Source organism: Hyaena hyaena, unplaced genomic scaffold (assembly GCF_003009895.1).
Source record: "Hyaena hyaena isolate Hyena2069 unplaced genomic scaffold, ASM300989v1 scaffold_827, whole genome shotgun sequence".
NCBI lineage: Eukaryota > Metazoa > Chordata > Mammalia > Carnivora > Hyaenidae > Hyaena > Hyaena hyaena.
This window is the reverse complement of record NW_024081458.1, coordinates 77,117-91,927: the sequence shown is the minus strand read 5'-3', so window position 1 is coordinate 91,927 and position 14,811 is coordinate 77,117. Positions and strand designations below refer to the sequence as shown.

Sequence of the window (14,811 nt, the reverse complement as noted above, 5' to 3'; positions counted from 1 at the left end):
CCTGCCGGTCTGTTTCCTTACCTCATTTTCTTAATGATTAAATAGATACGACTTTAAGCCCTATCTCGAAGAGTCAATGGGAACTTTGGATGAGCTCAACCATATGAAATTTTCTAATACAGGGCTTCATATTATAAGTGATTGTCAGCTCTTACTATCTACAGATATTCCCCAAACTCATAGGATGAAACAACAATTGTTTATTCTTACTTGTGGATTGACTGGAATTGGTTGATCTAGGTTGGGCTTGACTGGATTATTGTTATGTCTGGTCTTGTTATATGTCGTTCGATGCTTGAGAGCTGTGCTAGGTTTGCCCTCTATGGGTTTCTTGAGCCTGGGCTGAAGGGCAAGCAGCTACCTTGAAGAACTTGTTACTGAAATGGCAGAAATTAGAAGACAAGTGGAAAGCTCTGATTCTTCATAAGCAATAGACATGCACCTATCACACGCCACATTCACTCTCATTCCATTGGATAAGTCAATCTATGTGACCAATCCCAACATCACTGTAGTGAGCACATACACTTCACATTTGTGATGGTGGCAAGGGTATGTGTGTATCATTCTACTACAAGGAAATGAAAAAAATTATGACTAATACTTAAATCTTCAGTAGTCAACAAAAAGTAGATGTTGCTTCTGCTTTGCTTTTAAAAATTAACTTTTTTCCTTTTTCTTCTTACCATGAACTTTCTGGCATGAACAAAATAGCTTTACAAACCTGACTTGTCACATACCATTTTCTATACTGATGCAAGTGTTTTTTTCTCATGCTCTGGCTTAATTTCATCCTGTAGATCACAGCTTAAATATCAAGTCCCTATGAAGCCTTCCTATCTGTGCTTTCCCCTTCTTTTCGAATTCCTTTTTTAATTTCCTATGTAGAACTTATTTTGATCTGTAATTATTTGGTTTATTTATTATGTTTATCCCCTGCAGATACGCAGTCCACGAAGGCAGGTATTTTGTCTTGTACATCATGTTGGCTTCAGAGATGTTAGCTGGTTTTGGTAACTAACCATTAGAGCCACTTTTCACTTCCTCTGCCTTAAATTCTTCCTTGCACATTTTTAACTCCTCAGTAAAGACTGAGCCTCCAAAACCATAGGCCCCCAAGCTTGACCCCCATACAGCAGAACCCTTGACCTGTGCATGTGTGCTCTCTACCTGCGACCTCATTATGTAGCCCTGGCTCTGCTGTATCATTTCCAAGTCTTCTTAATGATAAAGCTTTATTTTGTCTTCCAAGTTTCCTGTTGGTTGTTGCTGAAGGGTTTCTGGGAATCATAGTAAGTACCACCGGGGTTAGTCCTGTCACAACATTACTTTGGAGACAGAAATGCCTGTGGGAGGCTCACTGGGACCCAGGTGAGTGCCCCTGGACATTTGCAGCTGATAGCATTCCTATCAGTAGGCAGAGATGGGTACAAAACAGTAAGAATAAAAGAAGTGGAAGAAAATCGAGAACAAGTTGATATTTTTAGTTGAAATCAGTTGTCTTTACTGTATCTCAGTTTGGTATGACAGTTTACCACAGTCATTTATTAAACAGCACATTAGAATAGTTGAATATATGATGGGTTTTGAGACATCTTTTTTTTATAGGGTCTTTAGATTCTGGAAGGAAATATCCTAAGTAAATGCTGCAGCACCAGCAGCAGATTGCTCATACTGTGAGAAAGTAGATTTCCAATATATAAAATCGACTAATTCTACCTATTCTATACCTCTTAGAGGGCTGAGAGTGACATTAAAGTTCCCAAGCTGGTGACTTGAGAATTGAGTAGTGCCTACAAAGGTGTGGGATTCTCCTACATTTTTTTAAACTACATATTTTTTAGTATTTAAAAAAAACCCTTTATCAACAGCATAAGATTCAGCAATGCTGGGTTCTCTGTACTGTCTTATGCTACATTGTCAAACAAATGACATCTTTATACACTTTATACTCCTCAGTGCTCATTTATAATTACCACTCTTTTTAATTGCCTTTTAAATCACACAGAGAGGTACAAGATATTTATATTGTCTTTTGTGATAACTTACATATGTAGTTATTATATTGGTTGTGTCTATTTATGTAGATTCAAGTTCCTGTCTAATGGTACTTAACTTGAGCCTCAAGGCCTCCCTTTGGTGTTTCTTGTAGACCATGCTGCTTGGGAAAGCATTCTATCACTCTTTGCTTACGTGAGAATGCCGTACTTCATTTATGAAGGATAATTTTGTTGGATATAAAATTCTTAGTTGATGGTCTTTTTCCTATCAGCACTTAGAATATGTGCTCTCACTGCCTTCGGGAGTTATCAGACATGGTTTCCTTTGGTACATTAAATATATTTAAAATAACTTGTCTTCATCTAGTAAGTCCAAAGTCTAGTCTTCCTCAGAACAGTTGTATGATTTTCTTTCTTTACATAGGCTCTTGTTTCTTGGCATATCTGCTACATTTTGTTGAAAGCTGACATTTTTAATAATGTATTATTTAATTCAACTTTGAAAATCAGAACCCATCACCTTAGGGTTAGCTGTTGAAAACACTTGTTTCTACTTCTGATTTGTTAAATGACTTAACTGAATTCTATAGTATGTATGTTCTTCTCTGTTATGTCATATGTAGCCATTGAGGTCTCTTGTTAGGATATTTAGCGGTCAGTTAATGATCACAGATTTTCTTAAGTGTCTGGAACAAACCATGTTCCCTGCTTTGTCTAGTGTCTCTGTGTGTAGGGGCATAGTTGCTATGCTAAGGAAAGCAGTTTACAATTCTGGCTTCCTTCTCACTTCCTGCTTGTAAAGAAGCACAGGATCAATCAGAAGTAAGCGCATGGAACCTTGTCAGGTCTTTTCTGGACATGTGGACAGCCCTATTCATGTTCACGGTCTTTATTAGATACGCAGGAATAGCATTTGGGGTTCTCAAAGCCTTATTCTGGCATCTCATTCTTCAGCTTTTCCTTTTAATGGTTTAGGTTAGCTTTTTTTTTTTTTTTTTTGCCTCATTTGTTACCATCACATTAGGCAGGTGGTGTGGTGAACTGTTACTGCTGATAATTTTTAGCACATGGTCCCAGGGACACACTATACTGGAAATCTCAACTTAAGTCAAATAAAAACAAACCTTAGAACTCAGGGTTTTCAGTAAACTTGGGGACAGGTGAAACTATGACAGCTACTTTGGGACTGGAATTCAGAGAAACTCCAACTTTGTTTTGCCTTATCCAGTGGCTATCAGGCTTCTCTTTTCACTGTAGCTGTAGGCTGTTGGTTTTCAAGATGACAGACCTTCATGCTCAGAAGAGACTGTGGGGTGGGAGGTGGAGGAAAAATAAGTTAAAATGCTACAACATTCACTGTGTTTAGTTGTTGTTGTTGTTTTTACCAAGATTCATCATTAGCTACTTCAGCAAACATTCTGTAGACTGACACATGGCTTTGATTAATTTCAAGAGTTTCTGAAAAAGGTGATTTTCATAACATTTGTCAATGTTTTTGTTGTCTTTATGGAGAAAAGAATTTCGGTGCCCCCAACAAGAAACTCTATTACTTGGTTTTTTATATGACGGTTGTATCTGAGTCATGTCTGAGTGTAAGAGTGTCAAGTCAAATATGCAAGAGCCAAATATGTCCAAGTTGATTTTTGACCATATGCTATTTACTTGCCATAACCAATATGTGACTTATTAATAATCTGATACTAAATACATACCTGTTAAATGTCTTTTTCTTTATGCTGGAAATCTACCTCTGTAAAATGTACATTTGTGCCTGCTTTTGCTTTGTAGTTACCATTAAGTACATATGATTTGCCTGATTTGAGAGGGTGGAATTGTGAGTATATTCTGCAGAAAGAGAGTGAGTGAAAAAGCTGAACTCAAAGTTTAAATCATAATTTTCTAAACTGGGTTTCATGGAATATTCTTGAAGACAGTATGTTTTGGGGAAAGGCCTCATGGTAAAATATATTTGGGACATTCTAGGCATAATATTCCCCATTTGAATATTTAAAGTGGATATTAGTAATCACATACTGACACAAAGTTGCTAAACTTTAGGCTAGCATTTGCCAAACTTATTTGCATGAGAAGCCTATTCTGTAGATCATAGCTAGTAATATCCTGAGAAACAATTACATTTCTGCAGAAGAAACCAGTGGCCCTCTAGATAATTTTATTTATGTATTTTAGCTTTTTATTTCAACTAGTTACAGAGAAGATATACAGAGGTAAGTAGTGGTGACAAGTAACAACGAAGGCAATCTTGCATACTTAGCTGGAGGATAGAAATGTACCTAGTTTTGCTAAGTTGTATCATTAACCATACCTTTTATATAATGAATTAGTTGACAAAATTAAATGTTTATTGGTGCTATAGACCTTTAAGAGTGTAGTCAATTTGTTCTTAATGCTTTGCACAGTTCTACACATATGGCAGTTGTTAATTGTGTGTGTGTGTGTGTAATGGATTAGTGCATTTTATTATCTTTATGGTAATAGGATTTCATAGAGCTTATCACCTGGAAGAAAGAAAACTACAGGAAACTGAAATAGAATTTTGAGCTCCTGTGCTTGATTATGCAACCATTTCTAGGCTGATAAATTCAGGGAAAGGTATTGAAATCTTTTGAACTCTTCAGAAATAAACACATATGTATATGGTTACTTTATGACAAATCAAGAACAAGAGGGAAAAGGACAGTCTTTCCAATAAAACGGTGTTGGTGAAGCCAGACAGCCATGTGCTGACAGAGGAAACTGGACCAATATCTTAGACCATACACAAAAAGTAACTTAAAAATGGATTAACTACTTGAACATAAGATCTGCAACCATCAAACTTAAAGCATACACAGGTGGTAGGCTCCTAGACATTGATCTTGGCAATGGTACATTTTTTCACATCTGACACCAAAAATAAGAACAACAGAAATAAGTGAGACTACATCAAACTGAAAGCGATAGCATTTACACTGTGAAGGAAAGAAATCACAATACAACCTACTGAACGGGAGGACATATTTACAAATCTTGTGTCTGATAAGGGGTATATATTAAATATAAAGAACCTCCTATGATCAATCAAGAAATAACTGAAAAATGGGCACATAATCCAACTACATTTTTCAAGAAGACCTGCAGCTGGCCAATGGGTACATAAAAAGCTGCTCACCTTCACTAGTCAGGGAAATACATCTGAGCACCACAGTGAGACATCATCTCAACACCTGTCACAATGCCAAGTATTAAAAAACTAAGAAGTAACAAATATTGGTGAGGATGTGGAATAGAGGGCACACCATCCTACACTGTTGGAGTGTAAATTGGTGTGGCCATCCCAGAAAATCGTTTGGAGGTTTCTCCAAGAACTGCTATGATTGAGCACTTCCGCTTCTGGGTGTTTAGTAAAAGGAAAACCCTCAAAAAGATACCTGCACTCCTCTATTCATTGCAGCATTACTTGCAATAGCCGACATAGGGAAACAACCAAAGTGCCAATAGATGGCGAATAAAAAAAATCTCTTATGTGGAGTCTTAACAAGACTCAAGTTCATGGGTACAGAGAAGAGATAAGTGGTTGCCAGAGGTGAGGGGTGGGTGGGAGAAATGAGTAAAGGGTGTCGACAGGTAAAAAGAAAAAAACTTAAAACCCTAACCAACCAAAATCTATATCACCACATCCATGTAGAAGTCATTAGTTTAATTCCGTACATCTTTCTAATGAGTTTGGTTAGCTTGTTTCCTAAGCCATGACAAACTACAAAAATTAAAAAAAAATTACTGTAGAAAAACTGTTGTCAGATAATCTGAACGGTAAAAAATTTGCTTTCCAGAGGCATAAGATTTATACTAAACTTTAATAAGAATATGTTTGATGTTTATGAAATACAGTTTGAAAATAGATTACTTCTTGAATGTACTTAACATTCAAAATTTTTGCCATTTTTGTCAGGCACATAGTAATACAAGGAAGGAAGTAATCTGTAAAAGACTAATATCATGATCTTACAAGTGTCTAATTATTAATTGATCATTTTCTATTACATTGTCAACTCCACCATATATTACCAATGTATCTTTTTTAAATGTATATTTATTTTTGAGAGAAAGAGAGCGTGTGAGCAAGGGAGGGACAGAAAGAAGGGGCGACACAGAATCTGAAACGGGCTCCAGGTCCTAACCTATTAGCACAGAGCCTGACATGGGGCATGAACCTATGAACCGCGAGATCATGACCTGAGCTGAAGTCAAGCTCAACTGACTAAGCCACTCAGGCACCCCACCGTTATATTTTAAAAAGAATAAGTACTGGGTGCCTAGGTGGGTCAGTCAAGCATCTGTCTTTGGCTCAGGTCATGATCTTAGGGCTTCTGAGCTTGAGCCCTGCTTCTCTCTCTGGTTCTTGTGGGATGCCCTCTCTCTCTGCCTCTGGCTCACTTGCGCCCCCTCCCCCCCCACCAAGTAGGTACCGTTCCTTTGAATGTTGGTTGTATAGCAGATGTATTGTACACATTTATGTACAGTTACAAATGGAATCCTTTGAACCTCAGATTATATATATTTGTATAAAGTATAAATATGTAAAATATAAAAATACATAAAAATCTGTTGCAAAGTTGAACCTTAAGTGCCCTTGTGAATAACAACGTTTCTGGCTAGATTTCTAGTTTTTTGATGTTTGCCATAGTGGGACTATAGTGTGTTTTAATTATTTTAATGATTGAAGTGCAGGTATTTTGTACAAGCCATCTAGAAAGCTAGTGGTAAAGGATCCACTTTGCCTTCTGCGGCCTGAAGTGTGTACTGTGTTGTTGGAGGGTTGACAGGCTATCATTACAAATGACCTCAAATTACTGTTTTGTCCTTCAAAGCATACTAGGAAGGATTTCATCAACAAAACTGTAGGTGGATAGTTACATATTTGTGATTCTTAAAAAAAGGAAGAATTTATGAATTTGTTTGCAAATTATTATGACATAATCTAGGTGCAGTGCTCTACAGTGCTTCTCACAGAATTTGAAGCAACACTGGTGGTATTTTGAATGTACTGTATTCATATTTTTCTGCATTTGATCAGAGTGTTTTCCACAATGAAATATTTCGGATATATAAATCCTTCAGCTAGAAGTCAAGGCAGGATGCTAGAATCGTTCAGGAGACAAAATAATAAAATAGAACAATGAAAAAGGAGAAAGCATTAAAAAAAAGAACTCAAAGTATTTTGGACAAATTGTTGGACATTTTCTCCCACTAAGGGTTCTACAGTGCGTGTGGTTAATTACTGTCGAAGGTAAAATATGTATGCAGTTTTTGAAAATAGATGAGAGAAGTTGGAACAGGAAGCCTCTTTGAGCTTTATGGAAACTGAGAATGACTAAAATTATGCCAAGTTTGCGTTAGCCTTAGGCAAAGGCAGTGTGTGGTGGTGAATATGGCCTAGCATTTTGTAGCAAGTCAGTGATGGCACACACCCTTGTCAGCTGAGCTGAACTTCCACTCCTGTGTAAGGTGGGGGAGAATGAGTGTATGTTGCACACTGCACCTTTATTGCGGAGCCAAGGAGCTTCCCCTTCCTCTTTAGGGCATGTATTGATAAATTACATGTAGATAAGGGTGTACACATATTGATATAAATACACTGACATAAAAATTTCAAGACGAATACACTGTTTAGCTTAGGAAGTGTTGGTATGAAATGAATGTATGAAAGAGAGTATTTTACCCTGGGGAGAGACATGCTGGTCTCCAGAAGCTATTCCCTTGGAGTTAATTTGTGTGTGTGTGTGTGTGTATGTGTGCACAAGATGGACTCTGAGCCACAGTGTTCACGGTTACTTGACACCTTTAAGTCCTAGCCACCTTCCCTTATTTTTCTCCAAGGCTGTGATCCTTTTGAAGATAACCAGTTTCACATGGAGTGAATCGTAGCCCTCCATGTGGTAGTGTCCCTTCCCTAGGAAAAGAAAACAAGCAAAAACCCCTCAAGGACCCTTGCTTTGTGTGTGACAACATCCCTCATGACCTTGTAACATGAGACTACTTAATCAGACGGCGTGTTTTTGTGTGTTACCATATACGGGAGACAAAGAAGTAGACAAGAAAATATATATGTGTATATAAAACTATGCCACATGGCGTTTCGGGCTCAGTTCTTTGGGTACAAACCCAATTGAGCTGTGCTGGCACGAATAAAGTTGCTTCCTGGGAATAAAAGGCCTCAGCGTCACGACTCTGTGCGAGAGTCCACACTATTGGAAATGAGAAAGGAAAACTATTTCTCTCAGGGTGATAATTGAAAGGATGCATAGAAATATTTCTACTCTTTGAGGAAAAAAGGGACAAAGTAAAAACATGAAAATGAATTAGAATGTCCTACCCCTGGCACTTACTTTTGCTTTATTTCAATCTAGAAAGACAGGAAAATTCAAACTCCTATTTTTTCTTTTACATTGTGGCAAGGCAACTAGAAATGGCACTGGCTGGGGGAAATACAGTGGCTTTTTCCTGGTATGGTAGTTTTCAGGTACTAGACAAAATTAGTACCAAATTGGTCCAATTTAGAGTTTCATCAGGAAGGAAGTTTTATATCTTGCTGTGCATTTGTGTGATCAAGAAAGATAGTTTCTAGTTTTCAGGGTAATCACTCAGAAATCTTTCACGAGGACACTTTATGGAAAAAGATCACACAATATAAACAAGATTGAGTAAGAACTCTTCAGGTACATTTTGAATTTCTCTCCCTGTCTCTCTCTCCCTCTTAACCTCAAAACATAGCACATAAAAAATTAATATATAATGAATGAAATGTATAAAAATATAAACAGGAAATATATTTACATAGTTTGGTCACTTTATGCTAGGAATATTGCTTCAGCTTTTCTGTGATCCCAGTGCCTAAAAATTAACATAATTATAGCTCATAAAGGACTTGCTGGCTTTCAAATCTTCTCATGTGAGGATTCCCTAGAGGAACAGTACCTCTGTGATGGGTGTTGTACGACAGAAGATTTATCTTGATCCCAGGACATCTGATTTTAAGAGAGATTTCCTTCTTTTTTTTTTTTTTTTAATGTTTTTATTTATTTCTAGGAGAGAGAGAGAGACAGCGTGAGCAGGGGAGGGTCAGAGAGAGAGGGAGACACAGACTGAAACAGGCTCCAGGCTCTGAGCTGGCAGTCAGCACAGAGCCCGACGCGGGGCTCGAACCCNGGGAGACACAGACTGAAACAGGCTTCAGGCTCTGAGCTGGCAGTCAGCACAGAGCCCGACGCGGGGCTCGAACCCACGAACAGCGAGATCATGACCCAAGCGAAAGTCGGACGCTTAACCGACTAAGCCACCCAGGCGCCCCAGAGAGATTTCCTTCTTTAGCATCGACATCTATTTCTTACTACTCTTGGTATTTTCACAATGAAAACTAATGAGCTGTTTTTTGTTTTGTTCTGTTTTTTAGTTTTTGTATTTAATTTAGGTCTGTGTCTGTTAGATGTCTGTTTAATATGATAAAAATCCTTTAGGGGAGAGAATGTGTTTTTACTCACATTGAATAGCAGTGAATAGCTGTCAACACTCAGGAAATAATGATTATTAATCAAGGAGGGAATGAAATTCGTTCAGAACACTGAGACCTGGAGGGAGGGGGGGTTGGAGTCCTGTGTTTTGTTCTTAGAGCTGTCTCTGAGCTTTATTTTCCACTCTAGTTTTTCTTAGTTAAAATATGTTCTTCATCTTTGTTATGAAAGACTACTCTTAGAGCATGTTTTTTAAGCATAAAGGCTAAATTTCCAGAAGTTTCTGGACAGATGATCATTTTCTATTCTGCCTATGCACTATATATTACCAACATAGTGTTCTAAAAAGAGTAAGTACCATTCCTTTTGATGTTGGTTGTATAGTAGATGTATTGTATACATGAATTTATAGTTAAAAATGAAATCTTTGAACCTCGGACAACATAAGGTATTCTACACCACTAAGCATGGTAGAAGATTCTTTAAGTTCATGCTGATGTTAAGCCGAGACCACAGATTTCACATGTATTGCAAAAGAATTGCCAGGGTTCACTGTTGGAGAGTTTCAATATGATGTTGTAAATTTTGGTTTGGAAAAGGTTTTTGGATCATTGGCCATATTTATAAACAATCAGCAGTGATGTTGTTACAGTTACACAGTCACCAGTTTTGCAGGAGAATTTTGAGGTTAATTGCCTCTATTAAGAATTCTCCCTGTTCCCTAACTTAGTCCAAGGTATCTCCTTGAGTATCTCTTGTTTTCACAAAGGAAAGAGACTTCAGGTCTTTCAAGACAGACTCTGAGTTTCTGGACAAACAGAATTGGTAACTGGCAAATTGTTGACACATTTGTTAGAACTAGGATTTTTGTTGCTTGATGATAGGTCTATTTTTCCTATTTCTCTGCCTAATTTATGATTGCTTTTTCCTGTAACTTGAGTTTTACTTGCCATAGCTCTTTAGCTATAAGAACAATGTGTGCCATTGTAGGTTTGGCTTCCTTTCTCAAGTTGCAGATTGTTTTATTATGTTGTAGTTCAAATTTCTTGCAGATGGAATGTGATTTACTCTGCTTTATTTATTCATCCAGATCATAAGCCACAGATCATGTGATAGATTGGCTATACTGGAGATAGGTCCCCTCCAGTAGACCATACACCAGAATGGGGTTGGGGAGGGAAGAAATGACAGGACATAAAACAAGGTTTATGCTTCTTTAGCAAGGACTGTATATTAGGCATTTTCTTTAAAAGGGGGGGCACGTTAAGCACCCAATATATGTACTATCCTAAAAAACAATTTGAAGTAGGGGCACATGGGTAGCTCAGTTGGTTGAATGTCCAACTCTTGGTTTCAGCTTGGGTCATGGTCCCAGGGGTCATGGGATGGAGCCCCACATCAGGCTCTGTGCTGAGTGTGGAGCTTGGTAAAGATTCTCTCTCTCCTTCTCTCTCTCTCTCTCTCTCTCTCTCTCTCTCTGTTCTCTCTCATTCTCTCTCTCTCCCCCCCTCGTTCTCTCTCCCTCTTGTTTTCCCTCCCTCTCACCCTCTTCCTCTCTACCCTGCTTGGGTGCTCACTCGCTCTCTCCTTAAAATTAAAAATTAAATAAAAATCTTAAAACAATTTGAAGTATGCAGTATGTCATTTGATGATGTCCTAAGCAGATAAATTCAGGCAAAAACTGAAAAATCTCACATTGTTGCAGGTATTTTCACTACTAAGGCAAAGATGAATATGACATTAAAATTGTTATTTGACAACCTAGTTGTTATTATCATGTACAGATTACTCCAGGTAAATGAGGTTAGAGATTGTGTATTGAAGAGTGTACTGCTAGGCTTTGGTAATAGTGGTACAAATTTTATTTGTTCCATCTATACTAGAAACAAGGTTTAGTGTAGTATATGAAATGCAGGGTTCTAAGTACATCAAAGGCTGGTGGCCAAAGCTAGGTGTAATGGTCTGGAGCTTTTGTTGTGTGCCAGTGGCATAGTCTACTCATCCATGATGGACTTCGTACAATTTACAGAGCATGGGCAGAAAGTGACCTACCTATTGGGCTGTATTCTCACTCACTTGCTTTATATTCATTGATTAAAACAACAATAACAACAACAACAAAAAAAAAGCAAACAAAAACTCCTGGTAGCTAAAGGGATTTAGTAAGTTCCTCAGAATAGCATGTTACCTGTTACAGAAGAAATACTGCAATCCAGGTGTTCTCAGATAACCTTCTTGTGTATCCAGATCATCTTGTTCTCATAGATTCTCACCAGTCTGTAAGTGCACTGTGAAGTTCATCCTGCCCAGGGAGCACAATTTCAGCTCTCTGTGGATGATGGACAGGTATGTAGGTCTTACTTTTTTCTCTGCTCAGCAAGGCTTTTGTGTATATGTATCTTAATATGCATGTTTGATAAAATACATTCCTTAACATGTATTACATATATTTGATAGACTGACTTAAAAGCAAATAATAAGTATTTAATCTTTACCATCGAGCTTGTGTAATAGAATGTTGCTAGTGTTTTGATGTCTTCAGTATGCTCCTTTTTGTTTGCATCCTTGTCCTGATGGTGTTCCCTTCCCTCCTATTATTTTAATTTTGTGTTAATAATTTTCTGGCCTACCTCAACCATCTTAACAAATAACTAGAGTTTCCCAAAATTACTTGGCTATGAATATTTTAATGAAGAGAGTCATAGTGGTAATATTTCCCCATGACTTTTTGTACAACATTTTTGAGACTCTTATTGCATGTATCTATAGTTTATTAATTAGAGTCACTTGCTATACTATAGACTAGTCATTAAAGTCTTTCTAGTTGTCGGTAAATTTCAGAAAACTTTTTCAACAACTTAGTTTGCCATAGCTTTATTCATGGTGTGTAATAAACCATCCAAGAAAATGGCAGTTCAACATTAATTTATGCTCTTGTGCCTGTGGGTTAGCTGAGATTCTAATCTTGGATTTGGCTAGATGGCTCTGTTTAGGGGTAGCTTCACTGTAGGTCATAATAGGCTGGACAGTTTTCCCAGTCTTTGCCCTTCTTTGATCAGCGGTTTATTCCAGGTATGTTCTTTTATGGATGTGGCAGAGATGTAAGACCGTGGTAACTCGCAAGGTTTCTTAAAGGTTAGATTTGCAACTGGGACACTGTCGCTCCTGCTCCTATTGGATAATGCGAGTCACATGGCCACATGTGCAATGAATTCATTTTCCCCATTCCTAGGGTTTAGCCATCATGGATCTGTTTTCTGCCTCTATAGTTTTTCACCTTCCAACTCCTACAAATGGAATCATAAAGGTGTAGTCTTTTGTGTCTGTCTTATTACGGTAAAGCATAATGATTTGGAGATTGATTCATATTGTTGAACAGATCAGTTTTTTGTTCCATTTTATTGTTGAATAGCTTTTTGGGAGGTTTAGAATTCATCTCAGTGGACTACTGTTGAGGCAGATTTAATTTAATTTAATTCCTACTCAGTTATGACATGTATCATGATTGAAGGACATAGATTGGAAAAAACAGAGTTCATCAAAAACGCTACAGGTAGATTCATAGATCATAGATTAAGGGTTAGTGCTGGGGGAATTGAATTGCCAAGTGAAAGACTGTAAAGGAGTGAAACTATCATGGGAAACAGAAGAAAACTGGAGCGAAGGCTAAAGATAATAAATTACTACAAGGAGTGTATTTTTTTTTAATGTTTATTCTTGAGAGAGAAGCAGAGCGAACAGGGGAGGGACAGAGAGGGAAGCAGACCCAGAATCCAGAGCAGGATCCAGGTTCTGAGCTGTCAGAGCAGAGCCCTATGCATTTCTTGAACTTGTAAACTGTGAGATCATCACCTGAACCTGCAGATGATTAACTGACTGAGGCACCCAGGTGCCCCGAGTAATGTGTTTTAAAAGGAAGCTACTGGGCAAGTTGTATAGAAGGTGGATTAATTTTAAAACTATACTTCTCCTCAATAAAGGATTTCAGATAATGTCTAATTTAGGTTTAAAGAAGATAGTTTAAAATTTAATTGTCCTGAACTCAGGTTAAATTTTGTAGAACTTACACAGTGTGTCAATTAAAACAAACAAACTAATCTTGTGAAAGAATTGGTGCTTCTCTTCTTTCATTCTGCCTATGAACATACCTTTGATATACCTGTGATCGCCTTGTGTTAAATTTGCCTATATGATTTTCCTTAGTCTTACTCATCCTTCTCAGTGCCTGTAGTTTTTATAAATTTTTAAATGTATGTTTATTTTTGAGAGAGTGACAGAGCATGAGTGAGGAGGGGCAGACAGAGAGGGAGACACAGACTCTAATGCAGGCTCCATGCTCTGTGGTGACAGAGGCAGGGCTCGAACCCACAAACTGCGACATCATGATGTGAAAACTGAAGGTGGAAGCTTAGCTGACAGAGCCACCCAGGTGCCCCATCAGTGCTTATAGTGTTTAATGGCTGGTAAATTTTCCTTAAATATTTGCTTAGTAAATACATAATTATTCCTCAACTTTCCTGATCATTCTTTTCCATGTTTTTCTCATGAATGTTTGGTATATATTTACAACTTCTTAAGAGTATTTATACTAGATGTCCTACAGGTAACTTAAATCTAAATGATGCTTTGAGCTTAACCAGTAGACCTATTCTTTTTTCTACATCTTACAGCCTAGGTAATAATGTCACCAATCCTGTAGCTACTGAAAGAACTTGTGACTTTTGATTGTCCTTGCTCTACATTTCCTGGACTTAGTTAAGATACTTATGATGTCTTGACATTTCAGCAATAGCCTTGTAATAGCTCTCAGTGCATAAATTTAAAGCTACCTTGTCTCTGGGGTTGGATGGTGATAAAGGGCTTCCATTTTCCCTTAGTTTGTGTGAGGGCTAGATAATGCTTGTGTATTATGTCCACTCAGTATATTCTCAGCAATATTTTACTCTTAATTTATTCCTAACCTTTGATTAGTTTCTGTTTCCAATGATGGTCCAGAAGAGAGTAGAGTAAAATATTCCAGTGAAAGTCCATAGTTTTTAATAGGGCTTGACAATATTTGATTGTCAAAGTCAACAGACAGGCTAAAAAAACAGTTTTAGAATTACTGGTGAAATTCATTTCCCCATGTTGACTTTCCCCCTCAATTATCTGAAGACCAAAAAGGAAATCACACTTTGTAGGTAATGGTTAACTGATACATACAGATGTTTGTTTCTAGGTTCATAACAAATTTTGGTTGGTTAAGGATGGCAAAAATGTGATACTCTTGACAATTTTGTTTTCAGTTAATAGGTACTTGA

At 37.5% G+C, this 14,811-nt stretch overlaps 1 protein-coding gene across 1 annotated transcript in view; it reads left to right on the top strand.

The window, feature by feature from the left end:
- LOC120221991 (D-ribitol-5-phosphate cytidylyltransferase-like) overlaps window positions 1–14,811 on the top strand; it is a gene marked incomplete at its 3' end in the record, with an annotated part of 159,743 nt that overhangs the window by 71,043 nt on the left and 73,889 nt on the right. The window lies entirely within an intron of this gene.